The sequence below is a fragment of the Poecilia latipinna genome, unplaced genomic scaffold, assembly GCF_001443285.1.
Source record: "Poecilia latipinna isolate Pla-1442-1.1 unplaced genomic scaffold, P_latipinna-1.0 Scaffold1148, whole genome shotgun sequence".
NCBI classification, from domain to species: Eukaryota; Metazoa; Chordata; class Actinopteri; order Cyprinodontiformes; family Poeciliidae; genus Poecilia; species Poecilia latipinna.
In genome coordinates this window covers 167,861-185,425 of record NW_015113764.1, presented here as the reverse complement: position 1 = coordinate 185,425, position 17,565 = coordinate 167,861, and the positions used below count along the sequence as shown (strand labels likewise).

Genomic DNA, 17,565 nt, shown 5'->3' with positions numbered 1-17,565 from the left:
AGGGCAATTCTGGAATAAAACCTGGAAGGGGCATCAAAGCAGACACACGAGTTAGAATGGCCCAGTCAAAGTCTAGATCTGAATCCAACTGTGAAAGTGACAAAGCTTGGATATTCTTATAGACACTCTCCAGCTGACTAGGTTTCAGCTATTTTACAAAGAAGAAATTGATTTATAGAGTTATAGAGAAGTTGTTGGAGAAACATCACAAATGATTTACAGCTGTAACTGCAACGTTACCTCATAATAATGCACTACTTTGTGCATTACTGGCACCCCCTCTGTTAGGTCATTCACATAACATCCCAGTAAAATACTATAAAGCTTGTGGTTGTAATGTGAATGGAAATTAATACCTTTGCAAAACATCTTTAAGTATTAACAGAGAAAATATCTGCAGCATCTTCTATCTGCTAAACAAGAATTATTTCATTTTATTCTTTGCTTTTGTTACCAGAAATTGAAAAGAACTCAATGTTCCTCTTAGGGTATTTAAATAAATCAAGTTTTCAGAGCAGATTAGAAAAAAAAAAAAAACGTGATTAATTTTAAACAATATTCATGCCCTACAAAGACCCTTTTAATCTAGGTGAGCAAATAATCGTGGAATGTAAATTAAATTGCAGGTCCAGTCCCAGAGCGTTTTGCCTTGTTCCCTCACGCAGCCGTCCGCAGGGAGAAACTAATGAACAGAACCAACTCACTGCACTTGTGCTCACACACAGACACACATAAATGTCCCAGAAACAGGTCTGTAATCTGAATGCTGAACAGCCAGGCTGTCTTTATGGTTTTTCCGATTAAACAGTAGTTACCCTTTCATGACCCCAAATAGGCAACCTTTATGTTTTAAAAAAATACCTGCTTGCAGCTAACTCAGATATTGATCCAAAAACATACGAAGATTTTATACATACGTACATTGCTGCTCAGAAGTTTGGTTATACTCTTAAAATGCATTTAAGGAGATGTTTTTTTCCCCCAACAAGAAATGTTCGCAACCAACACCAACATTGATTTTAACAAGTAGATCAGCCTAAATCTGAATGTACAATTTTGATCTTGTGGGTTTAATAGAGATGTCAACATGTACCAACATGTACCAACATGAGTATACTTACGCAAGTCTTTAGGGAGGATATTCTGCATGTGTGCATATGTTAATGTGAGAGAAATTGTAAAATATAACATCATAGAGGGGCAATGTTTGAGTGTCTGCCCCCATTAACATGTAGTGGTGTGAAGGAGTGAAGCGCCAATGTTCAGAAAAAGAAAAAGACTGAGAACAGGCAGAAAGTCTTGTTCTAACTCATTCTGTCAACCTTGTCTCTTTAAGCAATTTTTCCATACATTTTTGTAGAACATGCCCAGACTGTTTATGCCTGTTGACTGAATTTATTCAGATTCCTCTAATTGAGGCTTTGACTACTTAGCAGAAACTCCAGATACATTACAGCATGAGCCACAGATGACTGTTCATTCCTTCGTGAGCCTGTGTGTGTTAATCAGAATGCCTTCCAGCTTCTTGTGACCTAGCAAACACACAAATTACAGGGAACAAAGGAGAGAGACAGACGGGAGTAACTCAGCTGGACAGATGAATCACGTCATGAATCAGAAACATGAAAACCTTAAATCAGTCATCAATAAAAAACTTCTTTTACCCAGGGTTCCACAGTGGGGAATGTTTTTGCTGAGCTAGCTGGCCTGCTTGTTGTCCCTTAGATAAAGGGCAACACGCTGCAGCTGAAAGAGTCTTCATCCTGGGTTTTCAAACAGAGCAGGAACGAGGTTTCCCAGCACACTGGGCAAGTGTTACCAAAGCTCTGACAAAAGATTCAAGGGATTGCCCTACAAGCTTGTAATTACCGCGTGCTTGAATGGGATAAGGGGCTGTTTGCCTGACACCATTGGCTTTCAAACAGGCACCCTACCATTTAGTCCATTGGCTGTCCCTAGCTCCTAATCTTTCTCCCCTCTGAGGGTCGACTGGGTTATTGGGTAGCCAGCACAAAGGTCCCTCTGTGTTGGCTCGGGCAAAACTGGGGCCTCATTCCAGCACACTGAAGTCTTTGAAAATTGCTTGGCACGGGAACCTCACTTCAGCTGTGTACATGGGGTTTGCCAGGAAGACCAGATAAATTAAAGCCTTGGTGAGCTGGTGAGCAAAGCCTGAACCAGATTAAGTTCAAGAAAACATAAACTTAAAAAAAAAAAAAAAAACATAGTAAGAAGGCAAGAGGTAGTATAAGATTCTCACGTTACGAAAAAAAGTGGAGAAAAATTACCCAAATTTGACAATATTTATTTTAAAAAAATGGAACATGGTTGAACTGCTTTTATTTATTAGGAAATGCAGCAACTATTTTCATTGCTGCTAAAATAATCTAACATACTGTTGGTCACTTTGGTTATAATAAGCATTTATTTTGATTTAGATACATCAAAATGAATCAAAAAAGTGCCCTTTTTGCGATTCTGCTTTTTATAGAATAAGAAGCCGCGCTACTGGTCAGACAACCCAATCTAATATCCCCTTGTTTTAGTTGCTTAAGGCCAGACGTAGCTTGTGAACAAGATATTGTAACTCCTCCATCAATAAGAGAGACTATAAAAGGGAGGATTCCATGCTGCAGAAGAACACTCCTTTGTCATCTCTTCAAAAGGACCTTATAACATACATATGATATGACCAAAAATATTAACTGTTTTGAAAGGTTTACTTCTTAAACCTCGGTATACCTTAATGTCTGTTGTCAGACCATTAATAGTAGGGAGATGTGAAGCGTGAAGGATCCCAGACAAAAACATGAAATAACCAGTCATTTGGTTACGCAACTGGTCTTTCTTGCAACATATTAACTTGAAGACGCAAAACACAAAATCAAGTGACTCTTACACAGATCAATTTCCTGTCATTTAAGGAGTGCTCAGAAGCAAGAAGTAAACTGTGGTTTTCCATGGAGATCCACAAGAACAGGAGAATCTCAGCCATTTCCGACTCCCTCAGTCTTGTCTGACTCCTTTCCAATCTTTTGTCTGCTTTCTCCTTCCGTTCGAAAATTAGGCACCAAACCACACACCAGCCTGCCTGTACTATTGAGCAAACCTGAGAAACCAACAGCTCGAGGGAATTAAAAAAAAAAAAAAAAAAAACAGGGAGACTTTTTGGCAGTCTAACGACAGAAGCGGTATCCGACCGCAATTCTACGTAATTCACTTAAGGAAGAGACCTGGGTGAGTGAGAGGAGACTTGGGACATGTTTGGGCAATAACCAAGAGAGAAGTGCAGCACTGATTGTGGCAACTTTTATACTAATTCCCAATTGAGTTTTGATCTATTCATGATCAGCTGCAAATAGGAAGGATGTAAGATGAAATGCTTGGGGAGGAGCTTTACAATCCAGTGTGAACATTTATGGTACCTTTTGTCCTGTGATGTGCTGCTGCTTCTGCCCCATCTCTGGGCCCCTCTCTGGGCCCCTCTCCTGTCTCTGCAACACAGCTCAGTAAGCAGAGGGCAGAGCAAACTACTGGCAAAGGAAATTTCACTTGTAGGCCTTACAAGAAGAGACAGTTCTGGAGGAGTGCCAGTGTATATTCATTGCCATCATATCCAGCAGGATATCCTTCCCCTCCTTTTATCTAGAAACCACTCCGCCAGGGTTTCAAGTGGAAGAGAGAGGAGAAATAAAATAGACACTTCAAACTCTTGACAGTCAAGTCGGTGATGGAAAAACTGTGAAACTATTTCTAATTATCTGAGTAGACTACTGGTTCAGCTGTGATTGCTTTTGTCAAACTTTAAGAGAACCTTGTAGCTTCAATAAAAGCTTACTGCAGCTTAGATCGTCCACTTACACTATATAGACTACAGAAGAACCACAATTTCTCCATTCTAATGACTGATGAGCCGTCAGAACAACCCAATGAAGAAAGTCTGCAACCTAATCTGACAACTTTCTGCTCTGTAAAAACGTGAACTAAAGAAAACTGAGTCCAGATTGATTTAGAAACTGAAAACAGAGACACCCTCTTCAGCTTAAGAGAGGAAAGGACTAGAGGAGAAGCAGTGTGCCGCTGCCTGCAGAGGAATGTAAAAATTCCAACAAGCCAGCTGTCGAATTGCTGAACTGCACCAGTTCCATGCTGCGGTTAAAAACTGGAAGTCTGCTTTAGGCTGCACTTTCCCTCCACCCGACAGCAACTCCTAAGACGCCATTAGAGACATATTGCTGCACAAGGACAGGTACATGCTGAGACAAAAGGATGAGACAAAGTCCAGAGCACCAAATTCTATAAACCAACATCAACAGAATAGAGCAACTCATGAAAACAATCCCTGCTAACTGATGACAGATAACCTTTTCTTAATCTCAAATAGCATCTTCTGCTCTTTCGAAGATGCTTGTGGACACAAAGGATTTAAAAGTCTCTCAAAAAGGCTAAAATATTATTAGCATGTAGCTTTTGAGTATGGCATTTGAAATATAACATACAGTAGATGAGTGCATAATCGTAATTTGGCTCTTGATTAAAAGAGCCGGTTGAAAGTGAAAAGTGTAATAGATATTATATAATTTAACAGAAACCATGACTTTTAATGATCTTCTTCAATCTCTTGCAAGAATACCACATCGGTCATCTGCAATTTTATTTAAATAATAAAATATTTATTCAGCACTCTTTATACATTTATAATGCTGTATTTTAGTCTTGAGAGGAGCGTAAATTAGTATGTATATTCTTATGAGTTAGACATTAACATTTAAAGAATATAAGTACATCTTATTTACAACCGTTCATGTTAGCAACTGAAGTTCTAAATCATTACAGCTGTTCTACTGAACCCTCTTCATTAAAGCTATTTTTATATCAATAATAATAATACATCAAACGCATATACTGCTTTTTAGGACACTCAAAGACAGCTTACAAGCAGAGAAAAACACAGCACAAAATAAATAAATAAAAAGAGAGGATTTTCTCCTTTTCCAAAGCACTCAATTGAATTCTCAGACAGGCTTTTTTAGTCAATCTTATTATGCAAAAACCATCATTTTGTCTTTGTATTTTATAATCTCCAACAAACTGCCAAAAATAATTTCTAGGGCACATTTCAAAACTTTACCCAATGAAAGTGCTCCAGAAGCTAAAAAGATTAATAAGCACAACACACATTCTTAGTAAATTTAAAATACGTTCTGATTTGCTTTAATTTATCACTGTTTAGGTTTAAATGATGAGCCCCAAGATTAGAAAAAAAAAAAGTGCATTCCTATAAGCACATCTGTGTGCACATGCCCTCAGACTGCACAGGCAGAGCCACAAACAAGTGGAAACAATGACACGGCACCATATTTTCTCTGTGATTGCTATTATCAGTCAACAAAATTCCTTTGTTGGTTCACACAACCCCGTTGCTGAGGAAAACAAAGAGAGCAGCTTTGACTTGCAGTGCCTAAGACGGTAAAGATAAAAATCAACCGATGGTGGGATTTTTTATTTTTTTAATGATGTGTTTGTAAAAAGTTTAAGTTGTTGCATCTTACCTAGGCTATCGCTAAATAAATGTCGGGATGAAGAGGCAAGCTTCTGCTAAACTAGACTTCATTAAGGTATTTGTAAAACCTCTGGTATCCAATTCAGTGACGTTATCAGTCAATGGTCATGTGATAAGCATTTTCAGGCATGTAAACAGGGAAGAGATTATTCCTGAAAATAATCTAAAGTGCTTGTTCGGACAAGGATAAGTCTTGTTTTGAAATTCCATCAAGAAATGAAAACAAATCTATTTGCTTGTCTCAGATTCTACTAAAAACCAATAGTGGGTAAAATAAGTGCATGCAAACAACAACAAAAGCAATATCCAAGTCACAATTTTTCCAAATGATTTGTTATTTGTGTGCGTGTTTATTGCAATGGTAACATCTTTTTTCCCCACCATAAGGCATTAGATAGAGTTTACCTGGTGTAATGTTGCAGACTTAGCTATTCCTACAACAACTTAGGAATGACAACTATTTAAATGCCTTAAATTATTCCTGAAAACAATTTTATTTAAATACCTTAAATTTTTGCCATTCAAACAACAATTCAAGGTATTTTAGCTGATTTTAGTTAGCCAGTTTGCTCATGAGCTCTGAAAGGGACTGAAATTAAACTCTTGCCTCATTGTTTGCACTGTGAAGGGGGAATAAAGATAAGCCCTACAAAATGTTTCAGCTTACTTCAAATGAAGATCTTAGTGATTCTAAACCATCATAGTGATTGTAATCACGGATATCTTTCTGAGTTAGTCAATGATTGCAGGTTGATTATTAGCAGGTTCAGTGTTCAGTAGCTTTAATAGGGGTTCTATGTGTAGGTGGTTCCATAAAACTATTTCACACACATTACCCAAACCTAGCCAGCTCAAAGTTCATATTACCAACTGCAACTCATAACAGGATTCTCTACAGTTAATAAATACACAAACCAGTGGTCAAACAATGCCATGCAAAAGTATTCATACTTTGAACCTTTTCACGTTACAGTCGCAAATCTGAAAGTATTTTTATTGGGCTTTTAAGAGATGGGCCAGGAAGGAAACGGGTACATGGTTTTCACATATTTCTTTTTTTTATATATTTTTACAAATACAAATCTGAAAAGTCTGGAGTGTAATTGTGTTCAGTGTCTCAACACCCCCAGGCCCTACTGAACCACGTAGAACAGCATGTTGCAGCAATTACTGCGAGACCTTTGGATTAAATCTCAACGATGGCATGTATGCAGTGAACATTTCCCTACAAGGTGCCTTGTTAAACAGTGCCATGTGGGCTTAGACGGCGACACGTTTCCTTTAAGTCCCTTAACAACAATGGCCCCTACTAAAAAGGAGTGAACTCATTTGTTACCAAACAACTACTCGCAGCTCAGCATGAAGCTAACACAAGTTCTCAGTCAAAGTGTTGGGATGAGACAGTTTGAAGCAATTGTGAATTAAAATAGAAGGATGTGAGAGTAGCAGCAGTGTAATTAACAGCATTTATGTACAGAAAGGGGGCTGAGTGAATAGTTTGTGTTCTTGCTGTCTGTAATTTAGCCTCTCCACTTTAAGGGGGGGGTGGGACTCAGCCAGGGGTGGACCAGCAAACAGTTTATAACTAGCTATTACTTCACTCTACAATCAGAGAGACTTGAGAATAAACAAATCAGCGTGAGCCCACAGTGTTGCTGGAGTGTCTCATGCATGTATATATGCACAGACTGACTGTGACTGCTCCACTGGACCAATGGCGCACCATCATCTGAGGAGCTAAATGATTATCATTCAGTCAGGAATAAAGACGACATGAGGAAAATAAATAAAATGCTAATTATATCTTTGGGATTTGAATGTATAAATTCGGTGTTGGATATTGGATGTTAATGTTGGCTGAATGCATGCATGCATGCATGACTGCTAGACCGTTGCTCTATTACATGAAATCTCTACAGTTAGTGAAACATTTTAAGTTTATTTTATTGCAAAATATTTTAGCAAGCCAATGTATGAATGAAGAATACTCAAAGAATGTATAAATAATACATTTAACTTAGTCTCCCTTGTTCCTGATGAAGCTGTAAAAATATTTTTATATCAGCACCACATATGCTGGAAGGCATTTACAATGAAAGCAGCATGGGAAACTATCCCATTAGCACATCAGCTTGGTCAAAGTAAACAATCTTGAACAATAACTGCTTCATTGATTCGTGTTCTTGTTTTGAAGCCTTGCAGAAAAAAAAAAAAGTTTCAGCAAAAAGTTTACAGGGGAAATTGCATAGATTTGCATTCTTGTGTGCAGCTCTGAATGGAACAAGGACACAAAAATATGAAAGGTTGCAGTGCATGTGTGAATACAGCTTTAGGAAGCAAGATCAAAGTCATAAATATCCAAGAGTGTCATAAATAAGGAATATTTGCAGTGAGCTAATAAGATGCAGGGTTTGATACCTTACAAAGATACCCCATCCAAACAGGACCGATTGGCAGAGTGGAGAAATTATATCCATTTCTACAAACAGAAGCCATATATAGTCTGAGTGTTTCTCATCTTCTGACACACTCCTCCCTGGAATTGGTGCCATGATGTCTCAAGTGCAAGATTACTTGAAGCAGAAAGCAAACGTCAGCATGTAGGAGAATCTGTTATTTAAGGGCTACACAAAAACTTTGGAGGGTTTAAGGAAAATATGAATTCTTATTTACCTTCAGACTCTTGTATCAAATCCATTTGGTTACAGTTAGAAAATATAATAAAGTAAAAACTTTTTTAAAGATATTCCATGTTCATCTCATTTTTCCAACCATGGTGAACAGACAGAAGCAAAACTGTCATCTACATTTGTAATCAAAGCAGCACTTTGTTAATATTAAATACATCCCTGATGGCACATTAGTTGAATTCTATTCATTCAAAGCAAAGAAAAATCCTACAGGGCATCTTTAAATGTTAATTGCTAACATTGGTTGTGACAAAAATAAAAATAAAAAATAGGCATTAAGTAGAGTTTGCCATTTGAGTTCTAAACAAGGATTATAAAGAGGAAATGGAAAAGTAACTCTAAAGTCTTAATCAGACAGTGATGTGTTTAAAAATGACGCAGGTCAAAGCTGAGAGACAGAAGAAGCTTTTTAAAAGGAAACTTTTCAACAACGTGTCTGCGGTTTATGCAGGCTGCAAGACAGCGAGAGAGAGCAAGACTTCAATCAAGTAATTGTAAACCTGAAGAAAGATGTGTCAGAGATTTTAGGAAGTTTCATAAAAATCCTTGAAATGCCATCTTTTTGTTTATGAGCTGCAGGGTCAACTAACAGCAAGCTGTCAGATTCCCACAACAGATGTGTCAATTTGACAGACATCTGTGATGTTTGAAAGTCGCAGTCCTGTTCTCTCACAACTCTGATTACACAGGTAATGAACAAGCCATTCACAGATAGCTATGAAAGATCAATCTTCATTTGCCTTCACTTACTCTCATCAGAGTCCACCTAAACAAAAACAACACTATTGACAAAAAAAAGGAAGACACCAGTAGTAACCCTGGAGGAGCTGCAGGTATTCAAAGCTCAGGCTGGATGATCCACCAAGAGCAAAACTATTAGCCATGAACTCTACAAAACTGACCTTAATTAAAGAGTTAAACGAAGAATGTCACTGCTTAAAGAAAGCCGTGGTGTGTTGAGAGGGATTGCCTCAGTCAGGCCAGGCGCTGACCTCAAGTACATAACACACTTCAAAGAATATTTTCTGGCAAAAAAAATGTAGAAAACCAGCTTTGAGTTGGTCTAAAAATCCAATGAACTACTCAAAATCTACAGTGACGCTTACTTCAAATATTCACCAAATGTATAGAAAAAATATATGGATCAGTGTTTGGCATTTTCACATGTCTGTGGGAAAGTGATCTTTTGGAAGTTAAGGTGGTTTGACCACAAAGATTAAAGAAGGTACGGACTCCGTAAGTAAATAGACGAAACATGAGCTCCACCGCAGCACCAGCAGCACTGACCACAAGCTATTCACACGGTCTGCAGAGGATGTAATCAAATCTGTCATAAGCTGCTCTGCACATGCCTGGTAGTTCATTTTCATCAATCAAGCTGATCTTCTGATCGATCAGCAGCTGCTCGGCCCACACAGATATCTCTGCAGCAATCAAGGCGAAGCACATAACTTCATTAGATTACATTGACTGATGATGGGGGAAATGCTTCAAATGTACAGCTTCACTGCAGACTAGCGTATGCTGCTTGGGAAAGAAATAAGCTCCAAGGCAATGACAAGATAAACTGCCAGAATTGAGTTGGAAGCTTGATTAATATTCCCATCACACTGGGCAAACACTTCCTTTGTGGTCACCAGATATTAACCATGTGCTCAGTAAACAAGATGTGCAAGCACATTTGGGCTCGCAAGGTAATAAGGTAAGGATTTTGCCAGGTAGGCATTTTAACAACAGAGGAAGAGACAAAGAAAGGCTTTTTATCATCATCAGAGCAGAAAATCTCAGAGGTATTTCTAATGTCTCTGGAGAAAACTGATTGTCTGTCGTCCCTTACAGCTCACAGGGCAGACTGACTTCTCACATATGAAAGTCTGGATTTCCCACAGCTATCTCTTCTATTGGTGAGGAACAACATGTCCCTAATGTACTATTCTCAAGCTAGAAAATCCTGAAGTGTGAGCCCAAAATCTAACTACAAGAAAAGCGTTGCAAAGTTACACACGTAAACAGTTTCCAGCCATTGATTCTGGCACGTGTCCAGAGCACAGCTGAGTGCACTTCCAGTCCAATTATAAACAGGCAGGCCGCAGAATTAATCAATTCATACAGAGTCGAATAAGTCAGCTAGTGTTGCATAACTGTGGTGCCCTGCGAAATCACGACATGCCAGAGAATCGTAGAGCAAACCTGCACAGCATGTCGCTGCTGGTGCTGAACTCCACAACCAGCCCTGCAACTGCGGTTTATTATGCTTTCAAACCAGTCCCATTTCATTTAAAGCAGCAGAAACAGCTAATTTTAAATGCTTCCACCAACACTCAAAACCCCCAAAATAATCTAATTAGCAACTAAAACATCTCCATCTGCGTTATCTACTCAACTGGAATTAATCAGGACTACTTTATAAATCAGAGGAGGCTTTTCATGGCCCCTTGTTTGCAAAGTGTTTCTTTGGTTACGGTTGCTGCTATTTCACACCTTATTTAGGGTCTTCTGCAAATGAGACAAAGAGAAAACATCTCGGGGAAATGACAAAAATGCACAGAGGTGCAGCCTTCCTTTTTAAATATCTGCTAGCAGTCGATGGTGACTCCCAGCTAATCAGCATTCAAGTCAAGCGCAAGAGCCATGTAAACACCGGCACGACTCTACCTCACCTCCTCCCAGCAACAGCGATGGTAACAGCTGAACTAAGCAGTAGTTCTGTGGAACTGTTGCTTAAAAAAAAAAAAAAAAGAGAGGAAAAAAGCGGAGAAGGGGAATTTTAGCAATGTGCAGCATGTGGTTTCACTTGTGCTTCTTGTGAAGGAAAAACGTTAGGCTGCATATCCAGGAATACATCAATGAAACAGGAAACAGACAGCAAGAGGAAAAGCTGGAATGGCAGCCATGTTTGTTATGATCCAACTCTATCTGTCCTTTTCACCTGAAGCAACATGGAAAAAAGGGACTGTGGCGCAATTCGTCTTTCATTGTACAGCCATGTTAAACGTAGTACACATACAGCACCTTGCAAAAGTATTCACATGCTGTGAACTTATCACATTTTGTACCACTGCAACCACAGATTAACACAAAGTAGCACATAGTTGTAAAGTGGAAAGAAAATGATTCATACAAGAGAAAAAAATAGTGGCACTCATTTGTATCCAACCCTCTTTGCTCTGTCTGTAGAAAAACAACACTGCCAACAGCCTAGTCAAACAAATACTACACGGTATGCATGAATATTTCCAGGACTAAGGACTAATGTCCCAACAAGATATTGAGAAACTCATCCATGGGTTTATCTTTAGTCAGATTGATTGCTGTAACAGTGTTTTCACAGGTAAGCCTTCTAGTTCATGCCTACTCTGAATCCCCAGAATCTGAACCCAACAAGAAGCTGCATTCAGTTTTTATGCTCCTTTAATCTGGTACAAACTTCCAGAAAATTACAAAACTGATGAAACATTGAGTTTCTTTACATCAGGGCTAAAATCCACTTGCTTAGTGCTGCTTTTAATTCATAATAACCGGACCATTGATCTCTTCAGGTCAGCATAAAAACTTTTTATTCCCTCTCTTTATTTTGCCACTGCATTATAATGTTTCTATTTTGTTTGCTGATTGTGTTATGTTTTTTTTTTTTTTTTTTTTTTTTTTTTATCATGTAAGGCACTTTGAACTGCTATTAAAATCAACTTGACATTTGATCCGAGTAAAGAAGCAGCTATTTTTTAAAGGTCTGAGACATTTGTTAGAGAACATTGCTAAACAAGCATCATGAGGAGAAGTAGACACTGCAAACAGGTGAGGGATTCATGGATAAAGCTGTGGTCCTCTGACCATAAAAGTTAAATATTTTGGTATTTGTAGTCAAAAACCAACATTGCACAGGAGCTTGAACACCATCTCCACAATAGCAAATGGTGCTGGAAGCATTATACTCTGCAGATGCTTTACTTCAGCAGAGACAAAAAATCTGGTTATTTTAAAACTTGTCCAGGATTTAAACACATTACATTGTTTGAGGTAGGCAATATAAAATCTTTATAGCAGCCAGACGCTTAATACTAACTTCTGCTACACTGTACAATAGAAATTGTGAGTCTCAACTAATGATCTTTTTTTCCTACAGCAGAAACATATCAGAAAGATCGATCTGACAATGAATAGACATGAAGGAGCAGATCTTACTGCTTACAGTCAGGCGGCAAACAGAGGAAAAAGAGGATGAGGAAAAGGAAACACAGCTGGGAAAGAGACAAAAAAAAAAAAGTTCTGTTGCAGCTGCAGTCACTGCATAAAAGCTCAAGACAATTTCAAACACTGACTGATATTTGCCTTCAGTTTTGAGGGAGATAAAGTTGGTGGTCACTCTCTGTCACACAGACCAATGATAGACCACTGATTCAAGTTTACAGCCAGAGATTTTATGTCAAGACGGACTCACATTTTCCAGCAGAACAGCTTCCCTGAACATACAGCCAGATCTACAAAAGAATGGTTTAGATCAGACTAATTGATTAACCAAGCTATTTGGCAAAGAAAAACTGGTAAGAGACTTGCAAAGTAAGTAACCAATAAACCTTCAGCAGTATTTGCAGTCAAAGTTGTTATGACAAAATACTGACACAAAGTGCGTAAAATGTATATTTATCTTTCTAAAAAGTTCTGAAAGCCTTGCATTATTTTCTTTACATTCACTTCTCTGCATTGTTTTGTTAGTCTATCACATAAAAATATAATACATTGAAGTTTGCCATTGTGACATGTGAATAAGTTGAAATAGTGTGAACTATTGTGTGAACCTATTGCAAGGCCCTACACCAACATACATTTCTGCACAGAACGACTAACATAATAAAGCTACATCACTCAGTGAACCTCAAACATATCTTTTCAAACAGTCATTTAATCAACATTTGCTTAAACATAGTCTGACTCTTCCCTCTGAGATTTATTAAGTGCAAAGCAGGAGTTCACAGGCTGCAAATTAATTCCCTCGTTCCAAAGCAAAGGATTGTGGAGCTCTAAAGCAATCTGATGAAGGATTATTCTAGATAAGCACAGGAACGTCAGCCACCCTCTCTTCTGATCAGAACATTCCTAGAACTCTACTTTTAAATATTATAGGAGATAACATATTACTGTGTGTCGATTTGGTCACATTCCAGCTTTAACACACAACACATGATATAAGTTGCTTCTGAGAGTAATGAAACTGTTGTAAACATTAAGAGGAACGAGGAAGAGCTGAACAGACCTGCTTATGTGTTGAGCGAGCTGCTTTTAGATCAGCCAAAACCAAAAATTTCTGCGCTCCTCTTTGCTTCTCAGATTTCTGTCTGCAGGAAAGAGAAGGGAGGTGGGGGCAGCGGCAAAATCTCCCCTCTCTCCGCGTTTTTGTATGTCAGAATTATTTTCCAAAGCTGCCCACACAGGCTCGACATGAGGCGTGGGCTTGCAGCTCTGCCTGATGTTTTGATTCCTTTCAGAGTGGAGTTCTGTAAACCCTTTCCAGAGAAAGTGCACAGGCCAAAAAGGGGAGACAGTGAAGCAACTGGCAGACATGTCGAGACAATGTTGAGCACATCATTATAGTGTGGCGGCGGGGATAGCCTGCAGCAACACATCATCACCATCACAATCCCAGCTTTCAATATGGAACACTTTTTTTGTGCAATGTCTTAGAAAAAAAAAAAAAAAAAAACAGTCATTATTATGATTAGTTTCTTGTCTCTGTTTCTGATTCTGTGTTCCACGTTGTACTATTTTCAGCCCCTGTGAGATTTGATGGGAGCGAAGCAGGGGAATTTCTCAGCGTCTGATCTCTGCATTACTGTGGGTTTTGGTCGGGGCTTGGAATCTGGAAGCAGGATGAGGGAAACCAGTTGCACAGAGGTTGTTTTAGTTCAGAAACATGTAAATAACAGGCCAACGAATGAAGACGCAGAAACAAATCATGATGAAAAGCAGCTTTCTATACCTGGCTCCCTGTTGAAACGGCTTCACTCGGCATCTCCTGCAGAGATAATTATAAGGTTTGAAATGATGGAGGATTTTGGTGAGGCTGCAATTCCCTAAGCAGTGTGACAGGTGGGGGTGAAGAGTACAGGGGAATTTTCCTTTGTCTGTTTGCATTAACTCCAAGGCAGAGGACGAAAAAAAAGAGATTACATCATCACCATTGTAGACCCCGAGCCCTCCGCTTCCCCTCCCCCCCACCACCCCATCAGCAAATGTACAGTGGATCATCTGACCCAGACAAAGACGGAGCTTTACACAACTGTTTAGCGAGCAGGAAATGAGGATTCAGGGTCACACCTCATTATGGTCAACCACGTCGGCCCCCACGGCCACCAGTAAAATGATAGCAAACACCACCCATCACCATTGAGTCATTTGACCTCTGACTACAAGCTGACTAATATACGACACATCACTGGTGGAGTTTATGGAGGTTCCCCCTTTTTTTCTTTTTTAATAAAATCAACGTAGTATTCTGAAAGCTGTTTCTCAAGCTTATGTCAAAATTCAGGAATAAATGACTAATTGTCAACGGCAATATGTCACAATTTTGCAATAGCCAATTGCCAGAATCAAGCTGGACCAAGGATTTCAAAAGTCTAACAGGATTCTCCTCCTCTGCCTCTTGCTGTGAAGTGAAAGTCAGCTGTGTGAAAGTAGATCAAACTCTTCCTTGCCAGAGAGACATTAAATTTTGCTGGTGGTTAAAATACTGACAGTCATTGTGTGAGTATCACTGTTTTTAGAATAACACTGGGAAGCTACACTCACTGACCACTTTATTAGTCAGAGCTGTGTAATCGTTTTGTAAGACGAATTGTCAATTCAGTAATGCATCAAGAAATTGTGAAAATGACTTGCTGAAGTTCAGCCCAATAATAATTAATGGTGCATCTCAAATAAAAAAGATATATATCATCAAAAAGTTATTTTTATTTTAGTAATTTGATTCAAACGTGAAACTCTTGCGTATATTCAACACAGAGTAAAATATTTCAAGCATTTCGCAATTCTGCTGACTATACCTTACAGTTAAAACTAAGATAGTTTCTCAGAATAGGATTTTTAAAACAGAAATGTTTGGTGTTTGCTATGTTATGACCTACACAATTATAGGGAGGACTACTGACTTGACATTTGTTCAGCAGACAGTAACTGACTCAAGGTAAATCATAAAAAGGGGATTGCTAAGAAAGTTGCGTGGAAGGAAGAAGAGAGCAAATAAATTCTTCAACTATATCATTGTGAGTAAGAGTGTGAAATCTATATTTTATTATTTCCAATTTTTTTCAACCCTCTTTCTAAAATAATTAACTTTGAATTATATCCAACTTTAGGATTCACTTTAACAGCAGTAGCAATATTCATAGTCATTATGAATGCCAAAAAGTAATTAGATAATGCTATAATTTGTGCTTAAAATTGATGCAGTGGTATTTATACTAAGGCCATTCCTACAAACATCCCAAGATCCGTTTTCATCCTTGTTCAGTGTCTGATTCTTCACAACCAGGTGATGGAGGGTGTAAATCAGGGGTCCCCAAACTACGGCCCGCGGGCCGGATCCGGCCCGCCACGTCATTTGGTCCGGCCCCCTGAACAATGCCGGCTCCTCATACCAGAGAGCATTCAGTGTTTTTTTTCATATATTGTATTTTCCGGTTTATATGTGGATTTTTCTTCAACCACCAGGGGGGCTCTTGAGCAGATGTGAAACTAACTTTCCCTCAATGGAATATATACTAGTCAGTCCCAGTCACCGTTTCACTCACGGTTTTTTCCATTTGCATTCTGGGTAAAAATCTATCTAAAAGCGCGAATGTGTCGTCGCAACCTCCCCCCCTCCCCATCGACCAGAATTTTCTAAGGTTTCTTTCTCCAAAAACTAAGACCGGCCCGACCAGAAAAAGGAACAGCTATGTGGCCCTCGCAGGAAAAAGTTTGGGGACCCCTGGTGTAAATGTAACAGCAACCACTTAGACTCGGCTGCACTTTTCCAGGATGCAACATCAAAAACTCTGAATCTGTGCAAGACGGAACAAAAAGGATCCCTGGGTAGGTTATGAAATGTAAACAGTTAATTTAAACAGATGCAACCCAAGCATTTTGAATGGCAAATTATAAACCAGCACAAAGCTCCAATAGATGTTTCCTTTTATCTTTGCTCAAGCTATTCCCTTCGAGCCTATACACAGGAGACAATGAAAACATAAGCCCAACTTGGCAACAGGAAACATACTTCTGTGAATATGTGTTGCACAGACTCAAGAGGGAATAGCATTTGCAATGTGAAAAACAAGAAGCAAACAGTGAAGCAAAAAAGTAGAAATGCAACATTTAAATTAATCAGACAGTGGAATCAGACAATTTTACCAAGAACTGGTTCTGTTCAACCTTCAGCAGGTCAAAAACTGACAAAACATATTTGAGATTCTATTCAATAAAATCGACAAAACTAGAGTTTTAAATAAACCACACATTTCAGTAAACCCATTTTTCAACAACTTTTACTTTAATGCAAATTTTGAGATTAATTAAGATGGGATAAAGACAAGGGACATAATGCTTTGATGAACAAACGGAGATGATGTAATTCCTTAATTTTTTGATGGAATAAAAATTACATCCTCCATCAAAGGATCCAAAGATAATGTTTTATCTTATCTATATAATCCAAAATCACAATAATCCGAAATGAAAAGCAGAAATTGCAAACAGAAAAAAAAGGCTTTAAAATAGAAAAAAAAAAAACATTATTCTTAGTAATAAATAAGAACAAGGAGTATTTATGCAGGCGGAAAACATGAAAGCGGGTATTTTTAGCCTCCACAAGGAGCAAAATCTGCTCGAAAATTTCTTTGGACTGATGTGTGTTTTTTTTAACCTGCTGTTACTGAAATTAGACTCAGAACCTCAAATGAGCCATTTCAGGCCCACGTAGCAACACAGAGGGAGCATTCTTTCCTCCCCTCACACAATAAATCTGCTGCATTTGCCTTAGATTTGTCCTCTGCAGGAAGGAATAACATCAAAAGTAAAAGGAAGCAGTCTAGTGTGAGATTAGACTCAGCAGTAAAGATGGCAGAGGAGCTCTGTGATCAGTCATGCCCACCACTGCAGGTCAGCTAAGCCTATGGGGAATGCTAAAAGTCCTTGATCCCAGCCCAGAGCTAAAGTCCAAGGCTTCCCTATTTTTCCACCTGACTAAAGCCAAGTTAAACACAAATTGTTCTGGTATTTAAGTAAAAAAAAAAAAAAAAAAAAAAAAAAATATTTAAAAAAAAACTTTTTGGGTTT

At 38.5% G+C, this 17,565-nt stretch overlaps 1 protein-coding gene across 2 annotated transcripts in view; it reads right to left on the bottom strand.

Moving 5' to 3' along the window:
- The window catches only part of LOC106960038 (signal-induced proliferation-associated 1-like protein 1), a 42,282-nt gene that overhangs the window by 20,115 nt on the left and 4,602 nt on the right, over positions 1–17,565 (bottom strand). The window contains exon 1 of one of the 2 annotated variants that reach the window (XM_015052954.1): positions 13,505–13,577. The exons of the other annotated variant lie outside the window; for it this stretch is intronic. The gene's annotated coding sequence lies outside the window, so the exon portion shown is untranslated. Of the gene's footprint in view, positions 1–13,504; positions 13,578–17,565 lie in introns of those variants that run through there. 2 annotated transcript variants of the gene reach the window in all.